Source organism: Pteronotus mesoamericanus, unplaced genomic scaffold (assembly GCF_021234165.1).
Source record: "Pteronotus mesoamericanus isolate MK-2021 breed Mesoamerican mustached bat unplaced genomic scaffold, CSHL_Meso_final contig_220, whole genome shotgun sequence".
NCBI classification, from domain to species: Eukaryota; Metazoa; Chordata; class Mammalia; order Chiroptera; family Mormoopidae; genus Pteronotus; species Pteronotus mesoamericanus.
The window spans coordinates 68,151-79,950 of NW_026555091.1; the positions used below are offsets into that span (position 1 = coordinate 68,151).

The window sequence follows — 11,800 nt, forward strand, 5'->3', positions numbered from 1 at the left end:
ACCATTTTCCCCACAGTAGAACTTCTTTCAAGATTGGAGTCCTCTCAAACCCTGCTGCCACTTATCAGTTCAGCTTAGTCATAATCTAAATCCTTTTACATCATTTCAGTAATCCTCACAGCATCTTTCCCAGGAGTAGATTCCATCTCAAGAAACTACTTTTGGTGGGGGAAGAAATGATGAAAAATAAACTATTAAAAAAAAAACCACTTTCTCTGTTTATCCATGAGAAGCAATTCCCCATCTGTTAAAGAATTATTGTGAGATCACAGCAAGTCAGTCATATCTTCAGGCTCCACTTCTGTCGTATTTCTAGTTTTCTTGCCACTTCCACATCTGCAGTTACTTCCTCCACTGATGTCTTGAACCCCTCAAAATTATCCATGGGGGTTGGTATCAACTACTTCCAGACTCCTGTTGATGTTCATATTTTGCCGCCTTCCCATGAATCACTAGTGTTCTTAATAGCACCTATAATGGTGAATCCTTCCAGAAGGTTTTCAATTTGCTCAAATCCATCAGAGAAGTGACTATCAGGTACAGTCTTACAAAAATGTATTTCTTGAGTAAGACTTAAAAGTCAAAATCACTCCTTGATCCCTGGCCTGCAGAATGGATGCTGCATTAACAGGCATGAAAACAGCATTCATTTCATTGTAAACCTCCATCACAGCTCTTGTGGGACCAGGCCCATTGTCAGTGAGCAGTAATATTTCGAAAGGAATCGTTTTCCTGAACAGTAGGTCTCAACAGTGGCCTTAAAATATTCAGTAACCCATGTTGTAAACAGATGTGCTGTCATCCAGCCTTTGTTTTCCTATTTACGGAGCACAGGCAGAGTAGATATTAGCAGAATTCTTAAGGGCCCTAGGATTTTCAGGGTGGTAAATGAGCATTGGCTTCAACTTAAAGTCACCAGCTGCATTAGGTCCTCACAAGAGAGGCGGCCTGTCCTTTGCAGCTTTGAAGCCAGGCATTGACTTCCATCCAGCTGTGAAAGTCCTAGGTGACTTTTTAATGATGTCTTTGAGCCTGTTTCTTCTATAATGAAACACTGTTGTTGAATGTAGCCACCTTCATGAATCATCTCAGCTAGATCTTTGGGTAACTTGCTGCAGCTTCTACATCAGCACTTGCTACTTCACCTGGCACTTTGATGTTATGGTGATGGCTTCTTTCCTTAAACCTCGTAACCAACCTCTGCCACCTTCAGACTCCTCTTCTGCAGCTTCCTCCCCTCTCTCAGCCTTGAAGAGAATTGAAGAGAGGGCCTTGCTGTCAGATTTTGGCTTAGGGGAGTTTTGTGGCAGGTTTGATCTTCTCTCCAGACCAATAGAACTTTGCCCATATCAGTGATAAGGCTGTTTCACTTATCAGTCATGCATTAACAGCTGTCATTCATGCATTAACAGCAGTAGCACTTCTAATTTTCTTCAGAAACTTCCTTTGCATTCACAACTTTGCTAGCTTTTCAGCTTTGTCTCGGCTTTCAACCTGCCTTCCTCACTAAGCTTACTTATTTCTAGCTTTTGATTTAAAGTGAGAGATGTGTTGTGACTCTTTCACTGAAACACTTAGAGGCCATGTAGGGTTAGTAACTGGCCAAATTTCGATATGTTGTGTCTCGGGGAGTAGGGAGGCCAAAGGGGAGGGAGAGAGACAGGGGACGGGCAGTTGCTGGAGCAGCCAGAACACATACTGTATCTGTTGGGTTCATTGTCTTTTTTGGGTGTGGTTCCTGGTGCCCCAAAACAACTGCAATAGTAACATCAAAGATCACTGATCGCAGAAGACCGTAACAAATACAATAATGATGACAAGTTTAAAATACTGCAAGAATTACCAGAATTGAACAGAGACATGAAGTGAGCAAATGCTGTTGGAAAAATGGTGTTAATAGACTCTGCTTGACACAGGGTTACCACAAACCTTCAGTTTTTTAAAAAAACAGTATCTGAAGCTACCAAAGTGAAGCACAGTAAAGTGAGGTGTGTCTGTAACTTACAGCGGCTGTGGCCAGTGAAATAAGAAATGCCGTGTTAAATGAGGCACCTGTGAGGCATGTGAAGTCTGAAAGCCTTGGCAGCCTGTCGGGCACTGAGAGGCCATCGGCTTCTGAACCCTTGCCCGTGAGGAGAGTCAGATTGAACCTCGACTCAGGCATGAATTAGGATGAGACCGCTGTGTGAAGAAGTGTCCTGATGGGTGGTACTTTGTGTACATGTATACGTAGGTTTTTATTTCACTGTGAAAAGGTTTTTTGAAGAGGAGAATGCTTTGGTGTGCCTTCAATGTCTCCTTATGTCTGAGCCAATAAATTAAAACTGGCTAAAATTGTGTAAGCACTTTTAAGAGAATTATTGATACTAAGAACCAATGCTAATAAATGAAAATTTTTACCTTAGTATTTTACATGCCAGAGCAATATGTCAAAAGTTTTTACCTATAGGTAAAATCTGTCTTTTAGAGTCAGCACACTTTTTTGTGTGAGGTGGAACTTCATGGAATAAAACTTTATTTCATAGTCTAGTCAGCTGAATTTTTCCTTTCACGTCACAGTGAGCATGGATCTGCGGAACATGCATCTCATCTCATGCAGATCTGCTCTTAAATGGATTGCAGTGTCCTTGCCTTCTGTATCGGTGTCATCTTTTTCTTTATTTTGTATATAGGACCTGAGTCCAGTGGCAGCTGCCCTCAGAAGTATGAATCGGTGCAGTCAGTCTCTGTGGCTCTTGAAGTATCATTTTAAGAACGAATGTATAGACATGAGATATCTGGACTATTTTCATTTTTGCTTCTGTTCTGACTGCCCTTATTGTCATGTAAATTCCTCATCTCTTTTCCTATCCCAGATTAATAGTTTATGGGTTTAAAGAGGAGCCACTGTTTAAACTTTTTTTAAAAAAGACAACTTATAGCAGCAGATGCAGCGTTTCTGATAGCATTTCTCATAGCGTAAGAATTTAATAGCCCAAAATAGAGATACGTGAATAAAAGGTGTTGATTAGTTATGAAATTGTCTTACTCTTTTTAATTTGAGGTTTTTACTTATTTGGGGAGAGATTTAGTAAGTTGCCGGGGGGGGGTGTTTTCTGTACTCTGGTATAGTCTTTATTGTAGAGCAACTGGAGTGTTGATTTCTTCTGTTCTCTTTTAAGCTTTAATTGGTCCTTCTGTGTCCTCGATCTGTCCTTTTGCAGAACACTAATTTTATGAGTTTTTAGAATAATAGTAAGTGTATGAAAATCTACAGCGGCTAAAGCAAGGTTCATGGGAAAATGAATGTTGTGTTTTGATTTGTATTACTGTTGTGAACCACTGCTTGAACCAGAATGTATCTCCTTTTACACAGATTTTCTTCTCTTCTCAAGATGCTTGAAAAACCAAGAGGAGATGAGGATCTGTCTCTGGAAAAACAAACACAAAAAATGCAGGCGTACTCAGCCAGAAATCTGAGTTCTCTGCAACGCAGTCGGTGCAGAGACGGACAATCCCATTGGGGGGACCCTGCTGGAGAGCGGACATCTGCCACAGAGCTCGGTGCACCAAACATGAGAAAAGGACTCACAGGGATTTTGAAAATGCTGCACATCCCTTAATAGTCATCTACATAGGTAATACTGATCCACGTTTTGTATTCAGACGCCAAAGTTAACTGATTTACAAGTTGATTTACTTTTTTTATTAAGTTCTCTAGAGCTGCGCAACTAGTGTTTTGATTTGTTGTGTTTTTTAGTTTGGGGGTCTCTTTATTTTCCCCAACATGATGTTTCTGCATTCATCTATTCTTAAATTGAAGACCACATAATTTATTTCCTATAAATTAAAGTCTTAAATGTGAAACCAAGATATGTAATCAAGCAGTAAAACATTCTCTGAATGTAGACCATGATCTCAAGTCGTTCTATTATTTTTCCCCCAAAGGTGGAAAATAGACTTCTACATAGGAAAGTTAAAATACATTAACATTTTAAATTAATTAAAAGTTTAATATTATTGGAATGCGGTCCAAAGAGTAATCAGGTTACATAATTATATTTTAATTAATTAAATCTCAGATCGTCTCCTGAATTGCAGTTTATTAAGTATATTGTTTCTTCTTAAATAAAACTGCTGACAGCTAATCAGCAATGAATCGTCTTGCAGCTATGCAACTTAAAAAAAAAAACAAAAAACAACAAATTACCAGTTTTAAGTGCTGCCAGCTACAGTAACTTTGTTTTAACGGGTATTTTTGTTTGTTCTTTTCATGTAATTATTTTATTGTGCTTCGCATCTCCAGGCAGTTTCCCCACATTTGGGTAAAATGCTTTAGCAGGTTATAAGCTTGATAACTTGTGAAAAGGGTAAAATAAAATTTTCTTGAGTGGAACCTGGAATAATTTGAGGGACTTTTATATACTTTTAAAAATCAGAATTTAATTAGAATGTCAGATTTATAGCAATTTGCATCTTTAATTTTCCAGATTAATCTGGAGGTTAGCGTTTGATAAATGATTTTTAAAGCAAATATGAAGATTTTGTTAATTTATAATTTATTAATGTGTTATTACTGTAATTGAAGATGTTATAGAACTTTTAAATTCAGTTTTGTTTAGAAAGAAATGTATTAAGCAAAATTATGTGAATAAATATTCCCACAAAATACATCTGAATGGTTAAAACATACTGGAAGAGAGCTATTCGGGCTACAGTACTGAATGTCCTTTTTTTTTAAATATCAAAAATACCAGTAAGTAGATTCCTGTTTTCAACATGGGGAAAATGTTATCAGTGAGCATTTAAGGGGTGCACTTTACTTGGTATAAATGAAAGTTGCACATTCCCGTTTTCTTGTTTTAAGCCTTCTTCCATGTATTTAAAGTATTTGCTTTTCTATTTAATGCTGCTACTCTTTAGCCTCAAAATTTTTCTCTATTGCTTCTGTTTCATTTTTCTTTTTTAAGGGCATGTACAGGAGCAACTGCTGCTACCCAGAAACGATTGTGTATTTTAAACAATTAAAAGAGTTTTTCATTGCTCTCGGTGTGATTTAGACCAGATAACATTTCCCTCGAGTTATGCTGTGAAATGCCTTCTGTTACGCTGCAGCTGATGAAAGAAGCCCAGACCTCCGGTGTGACAGCTGACAGCACAGTTTCATAGGTGCTTTTTAACCAGTTTGGGAAAATATTTTTCCCTCAAGGAAAATATTCTTTTCTTAAATTTTTTCCGTTGACCATAACATCATTATAAATCCATTTTATTTCACATTTTCAATTTTGTAAGCTTACACACACACACACATGCACACCCCCCACCCCCCAAACCCCCCCCACACACCCACCCTCCACAGGAAAAACCTCTTACAATGTGAATAATTCACTTTTTTTCTACTACTTATATAATGTTATTTTGTCGTCTTCCATTCTTAAGGGAAAGATTTACTATAGTCGTGTAGTTCACTGTTAATACTCTTCTGGAAGTTGATTTTTCTGATGTGAATTACTCACTGACTTTTAAAAGGTATCAGCTTAAGTCCACTCCCCTTTTTCCCCTCTGCCGCCCCCTCCCCGTTCTGTCCCCTGGTCTCTGTTCGCCAAGGTCTGTGCTGAGCCACTGCAGTAGAAGCTCCTAGGGTTTAAAAGGAAGTTCAGTGTTTGTCGGTGTCAATTGTGACCGGATTATTATATTTGTCTCAAACAGTATTTACTTAAATTTGTTTATAGCCATTCCTTTTTCATTAAAATTTACAAGTTAGCATTTTTTACTTTAAATTCAGTCTCCATCAATGACTTCCTAAAAATAACAGGAATTTAAAAGATGTTTTTAAAACTCAGATGTTCGAGTTTTTTGCTCTAAGTTGTTATTCTGGAAAATGTTAAGTAACAGTCTACATAACATCACTTACAATGTATGTGGACACTGAATAGTGTCAGTGGGACATAAAATCATGTTAGATTCTTAAATGTGTAGCTGGAAGCACTGACAGCTGAATCCTATGGAGACAGTAAAGATTGAAGCCTAGGTCTTCAAGTTAGTTACAGCTTTCTAGACGCTTTGTAAATATTAATACTTATTTTCCGATAAGATCACATTTGCGAATATAGAAAGCACTGTGTTCTGAAATTTCGTTTCAGTGCCCCTCTTTTCTTCATAATGGATTTATTGCCAATTTTGACGCCGTCTTACTTTGATCTGCCTTTCCCCTCCCACCCCCTGCCCCCCAAGAATGTGTAAGAGATAGCAAAATTACTGTCTTACTTTTGGCTCTTTCTAGAGAAACAGACTAAGCACATTAATCTCTGTTTTTCAGATTTGGTTATAAATCAGATACAGATTGTGTTTTAAGAGCAGTGTTGATTGAAATATAAATAATGGTTTCTATAACTGATTTTTTTGTGTAGCTGAAAGAACATTTAAAAACTCATGTTGTTAACTGTTGCTTACTATATAAATTTCCTATTTATTTTATGTGTTAGACGGTTATTTCCGTTTTCACCCACTAAACATTAGTGGGATGTAGCTCAGAAATGCCTGAGTGGCACCCTCAGCACATCTGCAGTGTGTGTTTCAAAACAATTTCAGTTCACCTAAGTTAATGAAAATGGCAGATTCCTTTTCAAAACATATTTTAATTTCCGAAGTTGGGTATAGTGATGAGTACGAGCAGTCATTTAAATTAATATAACTATAACAAGATGTAGGGGTATTTCTTTAAATGAAAAAGATTGTAAATTCAGTATAAATATAACCTAATTTTTTTTTACTAACTTGGAGAATAGGAGACAGTTATCAAAGCATGAAACCTTCTTTTAAAACTCAAGAATAATTGAATTTGCCATCTGATTGATATTCACATTATGTGTTGATAATATCAAAGTCATCTTATTCTTTCACAGAGGAAGTTTCCACATAAATTCGGTTATTGGGAACTTTATAAAACTACATAAGAGATAAATGTTGCTTATTAAGGATGAGTACTGTTTGTTAATTGCAGGAAGTCTTCTCGTTCATTTGGGCCATTTTCTTGCAATTTGGTTTATCCTGAGGTGAGCTTAGTACATATTGACAATGGGCAGTTAAATATGAAGTGTCCCTTGTTCTTGTACAGATATTTTGTAAGTTAAAAAAATTCTGGCATCCCAGTATTTTGTCTTTGGCCTGTTCCCCTTTTTTTCTGAGTTATGTAACTTCTACTATTTTCTTTGCTGTGTTGTAGTAACAGTAATTATCTGTTTTACTGTCTACTTTTCATCTCCACTGGGATCTTTTCATCCTGAGACTAAATTGCCACTTGGTTTTCTTCAGAGGAAGTTACTACTTTGTATACTCCTGGTAGTGATTCTTATTCGGCAATAGCAGGTGAAACTTTCTTGATAATGACTTACCCAGATAATACTTTGAGTACCTACCATATTTTGTGAATGATGTACTTAAGGTAGGGAACTGAATGGTTTTTTTTTTTTTTCTGTTGTTTGGTTGGTTTTTTAATCACAGAATTCCTGTGTTGAATGGGAAATACTCTGTGGAAAGTAAAAGGCATTGAAGAAAACTGGATGTGTTAATATTTATGAAAATGCAGCAATACTATACTTAGGGGAGTTGGTATATTTCCAGATACTTAAGCCATCATTAGTTTTAGACCAGTAGCTAATAATAGATAGACTGTTGATTGCTTGTTTATAGAGAGGTGAAGAGCAGCATGGCATAAACTCACATCCAGGAAATAAATGAATTTTTTTAAAGTGGTATTGTATTATCTATTAACAACATTGTACTTCTTAGCCTTGCCCTGGACTGGAGGGCGCCTGTCCGGACCCCAAGTCTCAGAATGAGTGCGACTGAGTTCTTCGATTACTAGATTTGCATGCCTGCTTTTTGATTGGATATGCTGAGATTGATAGCTACTGATGATTCGTATTTGTAAACTTACATTTCTGCCGGTACCCCATTACCAGCGAACCTGGTGCCAGCATCTTGAAAAGGTTTCATTATTAGTCAATAGCATTTTGAGCACCTGAGTGCACACGATGCAGTTAGCAGGCTCTATAGGGAGATACAAAAGAGGTTTGGGAATTTTATGACACTGATCTTTATTATTACAGCAGTCCATTACATTTTATTTCTTTGCAATGACTATATGAGTTTCATTGTTTGAAAATCAAGGTAATAATAGACATTTACCTCTGTTGCTTTTGTTCATGGTCTTCACAACTCTTCTGTAATACCTCTTAATTTCCTCTATTAGAAAGTATTTTCCTGTTAAATAAGGTATCAAAAACATCAATCACAAGAAATATAGAAAATGCATTAGGAACTTGTATTAGTATGTTCTTAATTAAAATGGAGCGATTCGTTATTGATATTTTTAATAAATAAAGCTTCCAAATGATCTTGCCAAATTATCCTGTTATTTAGAAATAGAATATAAGAGAATGCTTTCAAGGAAATTTGTCATTCCTACCCTTATGTTTAGAAGTTGGCAGTACATTACAATAAAGCTGAGAATTATCTGTATGCTAAAATGTTACCATTGAATTAACTGATGTCACGGTTTTGCTATCTATTTTTGTATAATCATTATCACAAGATTGAATCCAAAAGTATTAGTTCAGATTTTGTAATAGCTTAAGAAACAGCTGTTTGTGGTGGTAATGGATAAAGCTCTTTCTTTATTCTCTTAACCATATGTAGAGATATACTTTGAAATTTCTAATGTAGAACCTATTTGTAAATTTTGTAATTGAGATATGACTGGAGAACCATGAAGTTTCGCAGAGAGATGGTCTGTCAGTGCATCATCATAACTTTTAAAATCTAGATTTTATTTAGTAACATTCCATTGTGGTTTAAAAAGTGGCCTTCTGAAGCACAGTTGTTCTGATGGGAGAAGTATTGAGCTTGTAGCATGGTGGTTAAGACCATGGGTTCTGTCTGCAGTCAGGCTACCTAATTTTGCCATTTCCGTGACATTGGACGAGGTACTTCACTGTGCCTCGCCTTGCCTATAAAAAAAGACAATATTACTGCCTACCTCAAGGTCATTGTGAGGAGTAAATGGGAAGGTAGGTGTATGTACCAGACATGTAGTAAGCACCTAATAATGTTAGTGGTTATTATAAACAATAAAAATATCTGTGTCCATCTATGAGTTAATAATTTTTGCTGTTCTCTCCCATCTGAGGTATAGAAGTAAGCCTTAGACCTGAACGGGTATGTTTAAGGCACCTAAGTGTAACGGGACATCGTGAGTTCTGATCTTCCCTCTTGCTAAAATCTAGAGATTTACTGTTTTGAAAGGCAATTATATATGAAGCACTACTTGGTTCTGTGGGCTGTTAGGGACCAAGAATATTGAAATCCAAGATAGGCTCTGGGAACTAGTCTTTAATGGGTGAAGCAAAGAAGTAAGCAAGCATATGATAAAGAATAATAAATGCTGCAACAGACATGCAGAGGGTGTGGTGGCGGTAGCCAGGAGGGCTGCCAAACTCAGACTAGGCAAGAGCACGATTGGACGAAGCAAGGAGCAAGGACGTAGGGAAAGCAAGGGGCGAAGAACTGAAAGATTCAGAGTAGAAGTAACTCACCTTGGTAGCCGTTTAGGTGTAAGAGATGAAAGGCAATACCAGGACAGCTCCCGGTTGTACATTTCACATCTCGTTGTACATTCACATCTCGAAGGGTTAGATCTTAAGGCCAGACTATCTACTTGGGGAAAGCAGATTATTCAACCTGAGATAACAAATACCAATTCTGATATGAGCGAATTGGGTCTTAAATGGGAGGCAGAGCCTGAAAGAAGACAGAAATACTGAGCAAGTTGTGAGAAAGTGTGCGCACGTGTGTGTGTGTGAGTGCGCGCGACCAGGTTCAGGAAGTAGAGAGACAACATTGTTGCCAACACTGTTAGAAGAGTCATTAAGTACGTGATAAGTACACTGAGCGGGTTTAACATCTGGGTTGGCTGAGCGGGCTTCTCCAGCTCCCCCCGCCCGCCCCCTGCCACCCTTGACTCAGATACCGCTGGGGCAGGGCCCTGCTTTCCCAGGTGTGTGCGGCGAAGTGCTGCGATGCGCTTGGGAGCCTTGTTGGGGTTTCTCTTTGGTTTGTTTGTCTCGTATCCTCCCGTCATACCAGTGTTCTGAGACATTCACCGCGGAAGAAAGCGACTGTTGGAAGCAGCGGCTTTGTAGAAGTAGAGAGACAGGAAGGATGAGTCCTGCTGTTGGGGAGGGTGGGCTGGGTTTGGCAGAGGAGGACCTGGAAAGGCGGGTCAGCTCCTGGAAGACTGTCGGTTGCTGCTCGCTGCACCATGACCTCCTTTGTTTCATTCGCCAAGGACAGAAAATGAGGACGGGTAAACTTGCCCTGGAGGAGCAGCAAAAACCTTGGGGTATCCCCTCGTATTAGGTTAGGTCAAGGGTTCACTTCTTCCCACAGGTTGCCTAATCAAATACAACATATCCATGGGAACTCTGGTCCGAGTTTTCACAAGTTTCTCCAAACGAGTTCAGAGGTGCTCCTGTAGATGATGTGGAACTTCACAGACCAAGTAAGGCCTGTGAGCATAATAGAAACTTAACACCAGAAAGGGAATGGTCCTAAAATATTTTTTTAAACCCCTCATAGTCATAAATACTGCATGATTTATGTGATTTGATGTCCCGCTAAAACACAGTACAGATAATTTTTCTGCATTACCAAACGATGCTGGAATTATAATGCAGAGTTGTTCAATTCTGCCACATAGTGCCTTATTCCTAGGGTTCTTTTCTGTGAACTTACAAGTTCAGGATTCATTATTTTGTGAGATTTTTAAAAAGTACACAATTAAAATCTTCCCAACAAAGTCAGTTTGAAATCTCAACGCTTTCTGATTGGCTTGATTTTTTAGTAGCTGGGTAACTGAGAACAAACTGTATAGTGTTCACAGTGTAAATTTATATTTCAGAAAAATATCAAATAATTGTATGTCATGAACCTTTCAGAGTAGCTCATTAATAATTTAATGTTATTAAATATGTAAATGTTAGGGGTCTTCATTATACAACTATTCAGAGGATATCTATCAAAGAAGTCACACAGTATACGGTTAGTTCTTCCATTGTTGGAACTCAAACATTGCAAAGACTACAGGCCTTTGGGGTGTTTAAATATCTAAACTATTATCATTTTAGCATGTAATCAGTATAAAAGTTACCCATGAAATATTTTACATTCTTTTATTTTTTCAGTCTTGGAAATTCAGTGTATTTTATCTTTATAGCACATTTGTATTCAGAACGAGCCATATTTTAAGTCTTCCAGAGCCATAGGTGACCAGTGGTACCATGTTGGGCACAGGTCAAGCTGACTGTGGGAGCTTGGTTTTCCACTCCTAGCTATCCTTGCCTGGACATTTTTGAAGGCCATGTCATAAAAACTTTGTGGAGACCTGTGTCTCTCACAGTTTATTTAGCTACTATGCACCAGCAGAGCTGGCCTGTGCTGTTACCACATTGAGGCAGTTCCCTAATTTCTTCAGTGGAAGGGCCTGGGAATATCTTGAAAAGGTTGATAGTTAATGAACCCTGTCTGTGCACTCTCACACATGTCACCGGCTTTGGCTGTGTTTCCGTTTTTTTGGTAAGAACACACAGGGTCTGCGTAACTGGTCAGTTAGGAGTTGGTTGGTTGTGAGGCTGTAGCCAAGCAACCAGCAGGAATTGTGCGTAATTGCTCTGAGCTGTCTCATGAGGGCAAGTCCTCTGGTCTCCAGCCCTCTAGCAGAAGGCGACGCTGTACCACATTCATGCGTGAACTGCAACACTTG

General features: G+C 38.2%; 1 protein-coding gene across 1 annotated transcript in view; it reads left to right on the forward strand.

Annotated features, from left to right (window-relative positions):
- Nucleotides 1-4,866, forward strand: part of ZNRF2 (zinc and ring finger 2) — a 72,777-nt gene extending 67,911 nt beyond the window's left edge. Inside the window, exon 5 of the mRNA XM_054571317.1 lies at nt 3,356-4,866. The gene's annotated coding sequence lies outside the window, so the exon portion shown is untranslated. The remainder of the gene's footprint in view (nt 1-3,355) is intronic.
- The last annotated feature ends 6,934 nt before the right edge of the window (nt 4,867-11,800 follow it).